Source organism: Erpetoichthys calabaricus, chromosome 2 (assembly GCF_900747795.2).
Source record: "Erpetoichthys calabaricus chromosome 2, fErpCal1.3, whole genome shotgun sequence".
Classification (NCBI taxonomy): Eukaryota; Metazoa; Chordata; class Cladistia; order Polypteriformes; family Polypteridae; genus Erpetoichthys; species Erpetoichthys calabaricus.
In genome coordinates, this window is record NC_041395.2 from 260572196 (window position 1) to 260589156 (window position 16961).

The 16961-nt window shown below is 37.7% G+C and overlaps 1 protein-coding gene across 2 annotated transcripts in view; it reads right to left on the bottom strand.

Moving 5' to 3' along the window:
* Nucleotides 1-7659, bottom strand: part of sgms1b (sphingomyelin synthase 1b) — a 257517-nt gene extending 249858 nt beyond the window's left edge. For both annotated transcript variants that reach the window (XM_028795426.2, XM_028795423.2), the window contains exon 1: nt 7367-7659. The gene's annotated coding sequence lies outside the window, so the exon portion shown is untranslated. The remainder of the gene's footprint in view (nt 1-7366) is intronic.
* Nucleotides 7660-16961: the final 9302 nt, after the last annotated feature.

Consider the following 16961-nt stretch of genomic DNA (forward strand, 5'->3'; position numbering starts at 1 on the left):
AAGTTGTCTCTGTCCAAATATTTATGGACCTAACTGTATGTGTGTATATTATATATCAACTCAAAGTTATTTCTTCACAATCATAGTATATTTTTATGTCACATGAATCTGTATTCTATAAAGTGAAGCATTTTTTTTATTAAAAAAAAATACCCAATACATAGCTTGTCGTAATGTTTTTGAAATGGAGTTGATGGGGCCAGGGTTCGGAAGAAAACTTATTCAATACATCTATTTTTAAACCCAAGAGTGTTATCAAATCCATGTCTTGAGATTGCACACATATTGAAAAACAGTTCATGGTCTGTCTTTTTTTGTAAACTCCACTGAAAGTGTGTACAGTATTGCTGAATGCTGAGTGGCACTGTGAACTTAGTATTGAAGTGCAGGTGGTTTTGCTCGTTCAGATATCCAAGGCTTTAAAAAAATGAAATATAGTGTAATCAGTTCAGATTAATTGTTAGGAGTACAACGTACAACGATATTCCTATGTATGTTTCTTAAGCATGCATCCCACTGCCACTCGGCACGAATCCTGCGCTATAGGCTACGTTAAATAACAACATAGAATATAATACGAAAAAAGTAGACTCCATTTAGGGGGGGAAAGAAAAAACATGATTTTAGTGTGTGTATATCCGTCATTGCATGATTTAGTGTTTGTGCCAGTATTACCTACAAAAAAAATATATGATTTGAATACATATGAGAGAGAGAGGGAGGTTGGGAGCATGTGCTGATAGCGCATTGCCACCTCCACCACACGACAAACCACCCGGATTGGGACTAGAGTGCAGCGCGTGACACCTCAGCACCACACTGGAAGAGTGCGAGGCTTTTTACGGCAGCTGAAGTGCCAAATCTGCCACCAGCTGCCACATTTTCCCTGTAAGCTGGACGACATGCTTAATTAACGTGACACCCAGGACGAAGCAATTGCAGTTTAAGGGCATTGCTCAAGGTCCCAACAGAGTAGAGTTACTTCTGTAATTTATGGGATTCGAACTGGCAACTTTCTGATTGCCAGCACAGACCCCCAGCCTCAGAGCCACCACTCCGCCTGTATAGATAAGAACTTATTTTAAATTACAGCAAATGTGTACTTGAATTAGACGATTTCAGGGCACACTGACTGCTATATCAGACACTCGACACACCCCTTGTCATGGTAGCTCTTGCAGAACAATCTCCACCTCTTTGCGCCATATCCTTCATGACTAATAACAAAAACAAGCACTGACAGACAGAGAGAGAGAGAGCAAGAGAGAAGTCAGAACTGTTTTAAAAGAGTTTGATGAGCAAAATGATCTTCAAAACTGACTTTTTCTAAATAAAATGTAAATAAAAGTACAGCGAGTGTGGAGCTGTGTTGACAAAGCTAACAGAGCCTTGAACCCCTTAATACTTGTGTTAGATAGATAGATAGATAGATAGTTAGACTGAAGTTCTTAGAAACTCCACTGAACAAAATGGCAAGAGAAAGTAGAAATTGCCTACATTGGACTTTCCACTTCATTGGAAAATAAAAACCTTTAAGGCAACTCTCTCCATCTTATATACAGTATATATTGCTTCTTCGCTGTCCCCATGATGGAAATTCTTCTGTAAAGTGGTGGGATAGCCAGGACCGAACCAGAAGATGACAAGACTGAATTCTAATTACTGTACTCAGGGAACATTGCTATGAAAAGAACAGAGTATTCTGATTACTTACGTCAAAGGACCTTTTCTTTATCTCTCTAGGTTCTTTCTGATGTTAAAATAAAACTACAAGTCAAAATCCATCCATCATCCAACCCGCTATATCCTAACTACAGAGTCACGGGAGTCTGCTGGAGCCAATCCCAGCCAACACAGGGCACAAGGCAGGAAACAAACCCCGGGCAGGGTGCCAGCCCACCGCAGGGCACGCACCCACACACCAAGCACACACTAGGGACAATTTAGAATCGCCAATGCACCTAACCTGCATGTCTTTGGACTGTGGGAGGAAACCCATGCAGACATAGGAAGAACATGCAAACTCCACACAGGGAGGACCCGGGAAGTGAACCCGGGTTTCCTAACTGCGAGGCAGCAGCGCTACCCACTGCGCCACCATGCCGCCCTACAAGTCAACAATGAAATGAAATTCATTCAGAAGCATTTTAAGTGGGGAAAAAAAAAAAAAAAAAAAAAAAAAAAGAGGACCCTTCTGTATGTGCTAATTTAAAGGTGCATTGAACACAAAAGAATGTGTTTTTCACCAGTGTAGTAAATTCTACATGTTTTCCATGTGCCAAATATTCAACATGATTGATTGGTTCAAAACTTAAAACTCTTTTTCTGGGAAACAAATATTTCTGGATATATTCTCCCCCACTTAAAAATAAATGCAGTGCTACTTTTTAAATGATAATTCCCAATTGTTGTTGAACAGTGGGAAAATGTAATAAATTTGTGGCATGAAGCTCTGATACCAACAAACTAACAAGTTACTTTACAATACAATGATGCTTCCATTTTTAGTCCCCCCCCCCCCCCTTAACAAAACATCATTTGCAACCGTTTTAGATTTTCTACAGAAGAGACTCTTCAAATATGTCATATTGCTTGTTAAAAGAAGCATTGTATAAAACTGCAACATCTTGCAAAGACTCCCCTGACACAAATTTACAAAACTGTTTTAATGAACATGGTAACTGAATCAATTTAACATTTATTCATTAAATGACTGTGGTACATGCAGTCCTTCAGGTTTGACTTTGACACATATTACACAAGTGTCCGATTCTTGTCTTTTTGTACTAATTTAATTTCTAATAACCTACTTACTTTCATTCCCTCAATTATCATTCAGCCCAGTTCTCTGGTTGACCACTCTAGAGGTCTGCTGCTTATTCTATGCTCATCCATGCAGGTCCTGCAGTATCTCTACAAGCTGCAGAAACTTATAGTATACAGCGGCATCGCAGCTAATCACAATCATGCCATTCTTCCAAATGCTTCACAAAAGAGCAACATATAAGAAGAAAGTATGGCTGTGAAGAGTTCAGCTCTAGTTAAAAGGCAACAGTGCAAAGTGCTGTAAAGTAAATTACAGTCTGCAGTGCCCCATTGATGTAACAAAAACAAACCTACAAAGGCAATACTAAGAGTCTGAATACAATTTGCAGTTCTAAAAACTGGGCACAATACTTAAATGTATATATACACCCATGCATCTATTTAGTTCCTGGACATGCTTATTCCAATTCAGGGTTACAGGGAACTACAGCCAAAGGCTTTCCCGGCAGCAATATGAACAAGGTAAAAACCAACCCTGGATTGAATGCCAGTGTGCTAGTTCATAATTAATGTAAACTGAGCAAGCATAACAACCACACATCTCTTAAAGTAAAGGATCACATCCTATCTTGGATGCACCAGCGGGAGTCAAACCTCCTACTGACTAGTTCTAAATAAATTAGCTATAATACGAACTTTGTATACTTTAAAACTGGTCTTCTTTTACCTGTAAATAAACTATATATATTTGTGCCACAAAAGAAGGGAAGGAATTAGCCACAGGATGATTAAGTGCAGAACATTGCTTACACCGTGTGGTTAACATGGGGTTGTAGGGTAAATACTGCAAAGAAACCACAAGCTCTGTCTATGAACAGTTCTGGTTATAACTATTCATATAGTAAACTTAAAAAATTTCAGCATAAAACTATAAATATTCATGAAAATTTAGGTTAAAGGATGTTGTTTATTGTATATTTTATAGCAAACATAAAATCCCAGATTAAAATGACTTCTTTCAACTGCAAAAAGTAAAAGGTAAATTTTACATCTAGAGCAGTGGGTAACTACTAAGTAAGATTTTTATTTATCAATATTTAGAGGTAAAAACCTTCCCTACGATAAAAAACTAAATACCCCAAATCTCAAAAAACTGGTTTTAACTGAAATCTGCTTATGTTGCAATAAAAGAAAACTCACCTACCCTTTTTTTGTCAATATATGTTTGTAATAATTCTGAAGTGAATGGGCTTTTTTTTTTTTTTTTTTTTAGGTATCACATCCTTTTCTCGCATCAGCAGTGATCACATGCAGAAATGAGGTTTGCAGTTCATGCAAATGAACACCACAAGCAGAAAAGTAAAACTGACTAAGCTGCAGCTGTAATCACGCAGAAGAAAGGGGTTGCTGGCGAGTAAAGAAGGCACCAGACCCTCTACAGGAAAAAAAGAGAGACACAAGGTGGGAGCTGCATGGAAAATAAGATGTGAAGTGGACAAAGGAAAGTTAGGCGAAGCTTAAGAAAGCCGTGGCTGGCAAGTGGCCCCCATAGGTACATACAGTGCTCCCTATTCTGTCAACTTCTTCTTACTCCTCACAATGAGGAGCCAGATTGGATTGTCGTGCACATTCATATACATATACTTCAAAGAATGGAGGTGAGGGTGGCCCCTGGTGGCGAACTGGAGTGCCCCCTTGGAGGTCATACCACAACGTGCTTCTATGCTCTAACTTCCAAAGCAGAAACAGGAAAGTGCCAGTACAACTCAATGGCCCACTTCAAGCCCTGGGTACAACACAAGCCAGTAGTGACAGCACTCCTTGGTCAGTTTAAACCAGGGATCTCAAACTCCAGTCCTGTAAGGCTGCAGTGACTGCAGCTTTTCATTCTATCCCTTTTCTTAATTAGTGACCTGTTTTTGCTGCTAATTAACGTCTTTTGAATTAATTTTAATTGACTTGTTTTTTTTAAGATTTCTTCCACGGAATTTTTTCATCGTTCTTCTTAATTGCTTCATTTCTTTCCCTAAATAGTACCGAAACAGAAATGAAATGTGAAGTGAGTGCGCCAACAGAAGACCAACTAAGTTAGGGCCTCAAACTCCAACCAATTTCACTCCAACCAGTTGCTTAATTAGGCACCGTGTCTTGTTGTTAATTAAACTTCTTCTTTAATTCCATAACTTGTTGCTGCTTCCACTGTGCAATACCATACATTTCCAAAATTGTTGATTTTGGGGGCCTCAGCAAATCAATATTCCTGAGACCTCCACCCTTTTTAATTTTCAGATATTGTATAATGGACACAATACATGGAGTTGAGGGTGGCCCTCTGGTCATGATTTGGTTCATTTTGTATCTCATTATTGTTTGGGTGCTAATTAAGGAAAAAGAAACAATTATTGGGTCGGAGTCTTCAACAGCAAGTCGATTAAAATCAATTAAAAAGAAGTTAATTAGCAGCAAAAACAAGTCACTAAATAAGAAAACGGTTAGAATAAAAACCTGCAGCCACTGCGGCCCTCCAGGACCGGAGTTTGAGATCCTTGGTTTTAACGCTGCACAGCTCCACAATGGAGTCCCCCATAGGGCAGGACATTAGACATGTTACAAATTGCACAATACTATTTCTTTTTACCTGAACAATGCTTAAAATGTTCAGTTCATTCCACAGGCCATGTACATGTACTGCCTGTAAACATCCATTCTATATGTAATAAGTTTAAAAAAAAAAAACATGATTCAGTCTATATTGCTTTTGATTGAAACCCTCCAAAACTTCATAAAAGTACAAGATTACAGATCAAAGCGTTACACTGAAATGTAAGTGAAGCTACCATTTTTAGATGTGCTACTGGGTGAAAATTATACCCCAAATCCCCCTTATTCCTACTAATTACATGTTTGAAGTAAAAAAATTAAAAAAAAAAAAAAAAAAAATTTCCTCAAAAATTGTGTTGTGCAATGGCCATTGAGAAAAGCCAAGTCACTAGGAAAAAAAAATTGATCTACAGGAGGAATGTTTAACTTGTAGGCAACTACATGTAGCATGTTCAAGAGTAAAGTGCTACAGTGAGCTAATAAATTATCCCCCCCCTTAGGTAATAAATCCTGCATACAGAAGAGTACTGTACTCCGATACTTACACAGTAGTTCTGATACATTCAATTAACCCTCTGCACAACAATCAAAGCCCACTCTCTTAGGCAACTGTAAAACGGCAAGTTTATTCATATTACTACTATTTGGATGACTCCTTTACTCAAAGCTTGCAACATTACACGACTTATTACTATTGATATACAATTGATTACATTTCTTTTGTTTTTCCAATTAGAGCACAGACAAGTAAAGTGACTTGCTTATGGTCACACAACATTGATACACGTTTAAACTTACCAGACACAAACTAAATTTGTTGTACTACATCACTACATGATGATTACGCTGGATGTTTTAAAGGTTTCATTTCAGTTAACTGTTTTCCAAAATAATGAGCTACCTCGTTAAGTTAAGGGTGCAATGGACCCCAAAAACATAATTATAAAAAAGGGCTGCAATTGATTGTAACAAAAACTAGCAGCCACGTGTTACCCCGCATGACTATACGCCAAACTCCTCATCTGACGCGTTAAAAGTTTGAGCACGAATCGCCCATAATGGCACACATGTAGCACAACGTGACTGTAACGCCAAAATTAAACGCCCCATTTGGTGACCTCGTTAAAAAAGAAAAAAAAAAAAAAAAAAAAAAAAAAGGAGAGAGAAGCCACTTCATAAAGGTAACGGAAACTTTACCGTGCTGGGATCGGAATTCTAGCTGCCCCCCATTAAATTAGGTTACGCTAAAAGGCCACGCGCCCGTGTTTAAAAATAACACGAACTGGAGCAACACGTTTTATTTTAAACACAGCACCTGCAAGCGTGCTCTATCGCGTCTCCGACAGGCTTCAGGGCCTGCAGCGGCGCGTGCTTTAAAAACAAGCCTTTCGTCAGAAGTGTAAATACCTGTCTGTTCCCGAGGTGTCTGAACTGGCTACCTGGTACGGAAAAAAACACCAGCTTCGACGATCAAAATAAACTGTTGCATTCTGACGCCTGGAGAAAACCGGTGCTAGTGAAACACAGGATCACGGGATAAAACCACATATATGGTTTTGCCTAGGATAAAGAACCGATATAAATTACCTGACACCCACTACCACAACCAGAACCCGCTTTATGTCTTGTTCACTCGGCAAGTCGAAGTCACGGACAACGAAAACGCAGTCACTGTCGCTCCAGCTGGAACTACCGGGTATCAGCGATCTCAAAACCCGTGCGCGAGCTCACTCGCGGTACAACACCAGGTTGATGAAAGCACCGGGAGTTCGTAGAAACGTCGCCGATTTGGAATGCGACTTCTTCTGGTTTCATTCTATATACTGTATATATAGTCTTTCTGGAATGTATTAATGACATATGTACTTATCGGCTTATGTCCGCTGGACTAACACGGTCTACCTAAGCTCCACTTAAAACACCCGCTACGCATGTCAACCAGCACCACCTTGTCTAAAACAAGTCATCTTGCGGTTAAACCGAGAAGACCTTCACTCACCGTTATCTACTTCTGGCAGCAGACTAACGTGCCTACTGTCACCAACCGACAAGTGGAATGAAGAAAGACGGGATATGTTGCTGGATCGTTTGGCTCCGTCTCATATAACGGAACGCGAGAGATAATCCAAATGTGTATTCCCAAGTAGATGACAATCAGCTGTTTAAAAACATGACAGGCATATATTTACACAAAAAAGTCGAAAGCCACACCACTGTCAGTTGAGTAGTGGGCGGATTCAGCATCAGCAGTCCTATCTTTTTTTTTCTCTCTTCGGGGTTCCCTCCGAGACCCACAATTCACAGCGCCGCTTACGCACCCGCGCGGAGGAGGAGACGCGGCGCCTGGGCCGGCTTACGCAATCGTTAAGAGGGGGGGTGCGATGGTATGTGTTAGGAAAAAATATCGGAGAATGTAACCGATTATGAGCGGACAGTAAGACTTTTCATAACGGCATTAATTAAGAACAAACAGGCACGAGTATAAGCTGCAAGTCTGGGTGAAGCATATCCAAAGAACAAACGTTGTTGCGAAGTTTACAGATAGTATTTTATGCCTTTCCCATTTACCATGCAGTTCTGGGAAACGTGTGTATTTAGATTTTAAAAAATCCAGAAACCCAGTGAGATGCACAATCCATGCAACCATTTTCTGAGCTCGCTTTTTGTAGTACGGGATACGTAAAGGGGCGGACCCTGAAATCCAGCCAGGAAAGAGTCGTGCACGGGAGTCGAGGTTGTCACAGAGCATTCGCCGACACCGTCACGCTCCTGGAGCACGGCGGCTGCGAGTGTTCGAACGTACACGTCATTCTTTACTATGTGAGTGTAAGCATAAGTACATAAACCAAAAACACGCGTAGAATATGCGGATGGTGCTGCTTTGTACAGATAACTGGAATGTAATCATAAGGAGGCTTAGATGAATTCGGCCATTAGGAAAATGTGGGTGCATAATAAATGACAATCAACTGTTCTGTTTTTCTATGTAATTAAGAAATCAGTTAATGAGAGAATATTATGCACAGCTTCTACCTGCATTTTACTAACGTATTTCTCTCATTATCATTACTTTCCCGTATAGGGATTTCAGGGCCTTTTCATATATGCAAAATGAATAATGTTTACCATAACGACAGAGACACTACCTTTCGATCTAAGATAGCCTAACGATTGCAATTATTTTTTAATAAGTTTACATGAGTATGTACTTTTCTACTTGTTCTCTGGCCTTATGAAGAATGTTTAATGACACGCCGTTAACTGAGAGAGGATGAGACGTTAATTGCTGGTGCCCTATCATTAACGGACAATCAGACAAGCAGATGTTCAAAACGACGAGAAACACGAGGCCAAAACAAGATTAGCAGCTAATTACTTAAACTTGGTATTGATCTTGTTCCGCTGTTCACAGAGACAGCACTTAGACCTACGGATCATCTCATCTTAGTACAGTACTGTATTAGGTAGTCCAGTCTTGATCCACTGCTAGTGCCCACTGTCTTAGGCTATACTGCAACTAGCCCATGGTGACCGGTTAACTTCTCATTAAGACACTTCTTGTTTTCCATAGTGTGTGTGCTACAATTGTAATATACAATATAATATAAAATTCGGCATTGAGTCATTAGTTTAGATTTACGTGTGAAAACACCATAAAACTTTTTTTTTTTAATATTTTTATTTTATTAATTTTCATTGTAATCATTCCATACAAACGGATCAATTTATAACCTAACAAATTTGAAGACTAATCAAACCCCACCCCTGAGAAGGAGAGCTTAGCTAAAGGAAAATTGCTTTAGGCTTTTTAATAAGGCAACATTAAACAAAAGAAAGGGAGAAGTAAATATCTATGTAAATAAGAAATGGAGAAGGGAGTTAAATGCAATAATAGTTATTTCTCTTATTCTAAAATAATACTGATTAAATCCTGCCATGTTTTGAAAAAATGTTCTACAGATCCTCTAACTGAAAATTTGATTTTTTCCAATTTCAAATAATATAAAACATCGGTTTCCCACTGACTTATAAGAGGAGAATTAGGATTCTTCCAATTTAACAAAATAAGTCTGCGTGCCAAAAGTGTAGTGAATGCAATCACAGTTTGCTTGTCCTTCTCCAATTCAAGTCCATCTGGAAGAACACCGAACACAGCTGTTAATGGGTTAGGAGGGATTGTGATATCAAGGCTGTCTGAGAGGCACTTAAAAGTTTTTGTCCAAAATGATGTTAGTTTAGTGCAGGCCCAAAACATGTGACCCAGTGAGGCAGGAGCTTTGTTGCAGCGCTCGCAGGTTGGATCCTGCCCTGGAAACATATTGGACAGTTTTAAGCGAGACAGATGGGCTCGATATATAATTTTCAGTTGAATAATTCTATGCTTTGCGCATATAGAACTCGAGTGAATTCTCTGCTTTGCTACCTTCCACTCCTTTTCTGATATATTGATTAAGTTCTTCCCAATGTCCTCTTGGATCTTTGAAAGGTAGGGACTCTAATAAGATTTTATATATTGCGGAAATAGTGTTTGTTTCCTCGGAATTGAGCAGTATTTTTTCCAGCATTGTGGAGGGTGCAAGGTGGGGGAAATCGGGCAATTTCTGTTTAACAAAATTTCTAATTTGAAGATAGTAAAAGAAATGTGTAGCTGGGAGGTTGAATTTTGAACCTAATTGTTCAAAAGATGCAAATATGTTGTCTATATAAAGATCTCTGAGCATTTTAATCCCAAAACTTTTCCAGGTATTAAAAAACTGGATATACTTGCGAAGGTTGAAAGAGGTGGTTCTCTTGCAGAGGTGCCACTGATAAAAGATTTTCCATCTTAAAATGCTTCCTAATTTGGTTCCATATTCTGAGTGAGTAAAGCACAATTGAGTTATTAGTATATTTGCGATAACTTTCATTTATTGGAGAGCAGAGCAGGGAATATAAAGAAGTACTACAGGATTTTACTTCTATTGCGGACCAAGCCAGTGTATGTTCATTTATTTGTGTCCAGGTTTTTATGGCTTGTATGTTTGCTGCCCAGTAATAAAACTGAAAATTAAGTAAAGCCATGCCACCTTCTGCCTGAGGTCTTTGTAGGGTCGCTCTTCGGATACGTGGGTGTTTTGAGTTCCAAATGAATGAGGTTATTATTGAATCTAACTGTTTAAAAAACGATTTATTGATATATATTGAAATGTTTTGAAATAAAAAGAGAAGTTTAGGAAGGATATTCATCTTAACAATGCTAATTCTTCCGGCTAGAGTGAGATGAAGGGTTGACCATCTATGCAAGTCTTGCTTAATTTTTTCCATACAGACGCCAAAATTTTGTTGATAAAGAGCTTTATGTTTACTTGTGATATTTACCCCTAGGTATTTAAACTGATCTGCTATGGTAAAAGGTAGGGTGTCTAATCTAATATTATATGCTTGTGAATTCACTGGAAAGAGTATACTTTTATTCAGATTAATTCTAAGACCAGATATCTTTTGAAATTCTGTTAGTGCTGTTAAAACAGCGGGGACAGTGTTTTCTGGGTCTGATATATATAAGACCATATCATCTGCATATCCCCTTTATCTGATAAGAATTTCGGCAGTGAACCGCCAGTGGTTCAATAGCGATTGCAAACAACAGTGGCGACAAGGGACATCCTTGTCTGGTACCACGTTCTAGTTTAAAGTAGTCTGAGCAAATGTTATTAATACAAACTGAAGCTTCTGGATTGGTATACAGTAGTTTGATCCAAGCACAAATATTCGGGCCAAACCCAAATTTCTCCAATGTAGTGAAAAGGTAATTCCATTCAATCATGTCAAATGCCTTTTCTGCGTCTAATGATAGTAATATCTCTGGGGTGTTTGATTTTGCTGGTGAATATATAACATTAAACAAGCGTCGGAGATTTGAAGATAGGTGTCGGCCTTTAATAAATCCAGTTTGATCTTGTGATATTACCGAGGGCAGCACTTTCTCCATCCTTCTAGCTAGGATTTTTGAGAGTATCTTAACATTATTATTCAGGAGTGAAATTGGTCTATATGATGCACATTGTAACAAGTCCTTATTTTGTTTAGGAAAGACGGTGATTAATGCTTGTCGAAATGTTTGAGGTAGTATTTGGTTGTCTCTAGCTTCTGTAAGTGTTGCCAATAAGAGTGGAGCTAGCTGAGTGGAGAATTTCTTATAAAACTCTACAGGGTAACCATCAGGGCCTGATGATTTCCCGATTTGTAGTGACTTTATAGCGTCTAGTAATTCTGTTAGTGTTAGAGGTTTATCCAGTTCCTCAGCACTTAAAGCATCTATTTGTGGTATTTGTGAATTATCCAGAAATGCATTAGATTGTGTGTTGTCTTCTTTGGGCTCATTGGAATATAAAGACTTATAGTAATCTCTAAATGTGTGCATTATTTTATTATGGTCGATGATTTCTTCTCCATTCTTGTTGGTGATTACTGGTATTGCATTGTGAACTTCTTGTTTATGAATTTGTTGAGCTAAAAGCTTATTAGCTTTTTCTCCGTGTTCATAGTAATGCTGTCTAGACTTATAAATAAGTTGTTTAGTTTCTTTAGTTGTTAAGATGTTAAGTTCTGTATGTAGGGCCTGCCTTTTCCTGTGGAGAACTTCATTTGGACGCCTGGCTTGTTCTTCATCTATTCTAGTAATTTCATTTCTTAGCTCTGACACTTTCTTGGTTTCTAATTTATTTCTGTGGGAAAGATATGAAATAATCTGTCCTCTTAAGAAGGCCTTTAGAGTTTCCCAGAGTGTTCCTGCAGAAACCTCTGTGGACGTGTTTGTCTCTAGGAAGATGCTGATTTGTTTGGATATAAATTCTGTGCAGTTCTCGTCTGCCAATAAAAGAGGGTTAAGACGCCATCTGCGAGGTGAGTGTGAGGGGCTTATTGATTTTAGCTCCAAGACTAGAGGGGCATGGTCAGAGATAACAATTGTGTCATATTTGCATGATTTAATTGTAGGCAGGAAATTATTATCTATAAAAAAAATAATCAATTCTTGAGTAGCTATAATGCACTGGTGAGTAGAACGAATATGTTCTTGAGTTTGGGTTAAGAAACCTCCAGGGGTCTGATAAGTTGTGATCATTTAAAAACTGTGTAATTATCTTTGCAGTATTAGATGTCGTCCCCCCTGTCACAGGAGTCCTATCTAAGAGTGGATTTAAAACACAATTAAAGTCCCCAGCCATTATAATTTTATGAGTGTTCACATTGGGAATGGATGCAAATAGATTTTGCATGAATTCCTTATCATCAACATTGGGTGCATAAACATTTATTAAAATCATTTTACTGTTATATAAGTTACCCATGACCATCACATATCTCCCTTCAGGGTCCGACACTACATCTGATGCTACAAATGGAACTGTTCTATGTATGAGAATTCCCACCCCTCTAGTTTTCTTTATAAAGCTAGAATGGAACATTTGGCCAGTCCAGTCTTTTTGTAATCTGAACTGATCCTTGGTTAGTAAGTGGGTCTCCTGTAGAAATACTATTTTAGCGTTTAAGCCTGTTAGGTGAGAGCATACTTTCTTTCTCTTTAATTCGTGATTCAGGCCTTTAACATTCCAGCTCACAAAGTTAACTGTCCCATCATGGAGACATTGATTCTGAGTTTTTAATGTCATTTATAGTTTTAATTGGTAATATGGCAGTTTTAATCTTAGTTTCAAGATTCCCCATGAGTTATTGCATTTTAGCTTATTGTTGCATTGATATTTATAATTATAAGAATTACAAGAATAGATTAGATATAACCTGCTCTCCTTCTCTCCCCCCTTTATCCCCCCACCCCCCCCCATTTTGCCTCCCCACATGAGGCTAGATCCCACTTCGCGATGTTCCAGTCCTCTGACATACGAAGAGACAGAGCACGTCCAAAACAAAACAAACCCCACCCTGCAGCGACGTTACAGAATTAAAACAGAGATATCTTTTGCAGTTAAATTCTTAATACTATCTGCCGAAAATGTTCTCATTAACAATATTTAAGCTTGAAATAATCTTCAGCGCTTTTAAGTTAAGATATTAAGATTAAAAAAAAAAAAAGAAACAACCCTGGGAATGATTTTAAAAACTAGTCTAGGATAAACCTGGTAATTCCTACTGTAATAGTATAATGGTAATAGTATAAATAGTAGAAAAAGCAATAAACCAAGGGTATGAAGTTAAACAGTCTACTTTAAGGTATAGTAAAATAATAATAAAAAAAAATAAAAAAAAGAGGAAAAAAAAAACAATCCTACTTTAATTACTTCCACATTTTCACACTCACATCTATAACTGTATAACTGTATAACTCTGATTAAAACATAAACATATAAAGTCCAGATAAAGAAAAAAAAAAAAAGAAAAAAAAAAGGGATGTATAATTATAATACCAGTCTCTTTAAACATGGATCCAGAGAGCAGATCATAGGTCCTTCCCCAGGGCCGGCCCTAACAATTGCGGGGCCCTATGCGAAACGGATTGCGCGGGGCCCAGTCGGGGTAGGAATAAGGATAATAAGTGAAAATTAAGATTTTGTATTAGAAAATAAATTCGTCTTTGCATTTTATTCATTCTTTACTAAGTACAAAATCACGATCAAATTAACTTTACTTTACGAGCCTTGCGTGTAGCGAAGTCATACAGTATATCATCAAAATTTTGTTTCCTACATAGATCTCTTGACCTTTTAGGTAATTTTCTATCCATCTCACACCAAAAATCTGCAAAATATAGCAGAATAAAAAAAAATGAAAAATGAACAAAATAAAGTATTTACTGATTTATTACGTCGTTATTGCATTTGATTACGTGATTTAACGTTTGAACGACAATTTGCATTTGATTATGTCACGTTTGCATTTGATTACGAGTAAATAAAATTTAAAAAAATACCTTAAGTCTACCAATTTAGGGGAACTTGAGGTAAGATGAACCACTTTTTAAAATTCCTTGTCAAATCCACATTTTTTGCTTTTTACCAGTAATTTTCAGTCAAATTATTGTTAATGATCTGCATATGCATGCGCTTGTCGCTTAGGGATGAATCGGTACGTTTTGAGCAAGTGTTTGTGAAAAAAAAATTTTTTTTATCTTACCCCTACTACGGGTAAGATGAAACAATTGTTTGGGTAGACGAATCACATTATTTTATTTTGTAAAACTATCTTAAACATTTGAAATGAGAGACTATTCATAAAACAAATTGTATAAAGATACAAGTTGACGTGCCGATGATTCTATGGCTGACTGTTAACATAGGGTGGGTTATCAATGTACAGGATCTTCGAATTTTATACAACGCTTGTTTCTGAGGAACAAGCTTTACTCACCGGTGAAAAAATCTTCGTCTGGCAGAAAAGAGAAAATTTAAACCACTGCCGGTAAATTTCAAACTATTCATCCAAAATATCGATAACATCATCTCCATAAATGGCTCCTCCTGTTTGATTGGTTTCACTGAGCTGAGCCATCATAAAGTTAAGAACGGTGTCTGTTTCATCTTACCCCAAGTTCCCCTAAATGACGAGTTTAGAGATAAAGCACCCGAGCAGCTACAATTTTTTTTCTATTTTATTTACTTGTCGTAATCACTTGAAACAACGACGTAATAGATAAAAAACACTGTAAAAACATAAAAACAGAATAAACACGCTGACCTATACATGATTATAAGTTATAATGGTTTAATTTAATAATTTACACCTAGAATTAGCGCGGGGCCTATGAAAGTGCGGGGCCCACTGCGGCCGCATAGGTTGCAGTGGCCTAAGGCCGGCCCTGTCCTTCCCGTGCCTTGATAGAATACAGCTCCTTATTAACTTTCAAAAAAGTGTCGGAAACAGCTTATTTAGTTCTTTTTCAGCTTCTTCTTTGCTTAGGAAAATATGATGTTGATCTTGAACATCCACTTTCAGTTTGGCGGGAAAACACCATATAACTTGTTAAAAAAAAGACACAACAAAGTGAAAGTGTTTGGGCACCACTTTGTGACCCTGTATAATTTGAATGAATGTACAATGATGCAATGCGTAATAGTTTGCTGAAACGTGTTCCTAAAAAGAGCTGAGAACATCATGGCCTCTTCCTGGGTTATATAGTCTCTCTGCAGGAAGGGGTGTCAACAGAAGTGACATTCTTCAGTGCACCGATATAAATAAAATTTGAGCCAAGTGAAAAGTATTTAAACCATAACATTACGTCTAGTTTTCCCTATTATGAAATGACTTATCCAAAAATGTGTATTTATAATTATTTAGCTTACTTTAAGAAATCTTGTCAAGTAAATTTTGCGTACCCTTTTGGCACATTTTTTTTTTTTGCTAAATACTAGGGGGCTTTGCCCCCAGCTCACTTCGCTCGCCAACCACCGTGCCTGCGCTACATGCTTGCCTCTTTGTGGTTCTGTCGCTCATGTATGGGGATGTGGATGTACAATTTAAACATTTTTATTTTCATTTATTTTTCATGTAAAACTTCAGTAAAAACAATTTTTTGAATTAAATTTTTGTCAATATCGCATTGAATTTCGATTCTGTGTTTGGACTTTAATCGTGACAATGTAACGTATAACTGGCCATGATTGAATTTCGTTTCTTTCTCTCTATTAAATAAAACGACTTTTTAAAATGTTTGGCTATGAGATTTGTTAATTGTCTTTGGAAAAGCGATTCTAACGGGAAACTGTTAATGTTTTAATAAGAATGGCATATCAGGATCTCCTTTGTTGTGTAATGTTATCCGCGGAAGATGTACTACATTATCTTTCTTGGATAAATCCTTCTTTCTACAGTAATTCATGCGGTGGAAGACCGGACGGTGTTAACGGTTGTAGATATTCTTCAAGATATTGTAAGTTGATTTTTTCATCTTCCGCATGATCCAACCAACTGTTTCAGCATAGCCTATTGATACCCATTTAACCAGTTTGCCATGTAAACGATCAACATGTTTGGTGTTAATTTGTTTGACTTCATCATTTCTCGATGGATGGGTTGCTCATGTACTAATTTTTTCTGTTGATAACCCTTCATGATGAAATTCTTCAATAAGATTTGGACATACAGTGCATCCGGAAAGTATTCACAGCGCATCACTTTTTCCACATTTTGTTATGTTACTGCCTTATTCCAAAATGGATTAAATTCATTTTTTTCCTCAGAATTCTACACACAACACCCCATAATGACAACGTGAAAAAAGTTTACTTGAGGTTTTTACAAATTTATTAAAAATAAAAAAACTGAGGAATCACATGTACATAAGTATTCACAGCCTTTGCTCAAAGCAGCAGAAATTTTTCTGTAACCTTCCCCAGATTTGTGCCTCGAGACAATCCCATCTCGGAGGTCTACAGACAATTCCTTTGACTTCATGCTTGGTTTGTGCTCTGACATGAACTATCAACTGTGGGACCTTATATAGACAGGTGTGTGCCTTTCCAAATCATGTCCAATCAACTAAATTTACCACAGGTGGACTCCAATTAAGTTGTGGAAACATCTCAAGGATGATCAGGGGAAACAGGATGCACCTGAGCTCAATTTTGAGCTTCATGGCAAAGGCTGTGAGTACTTACTGT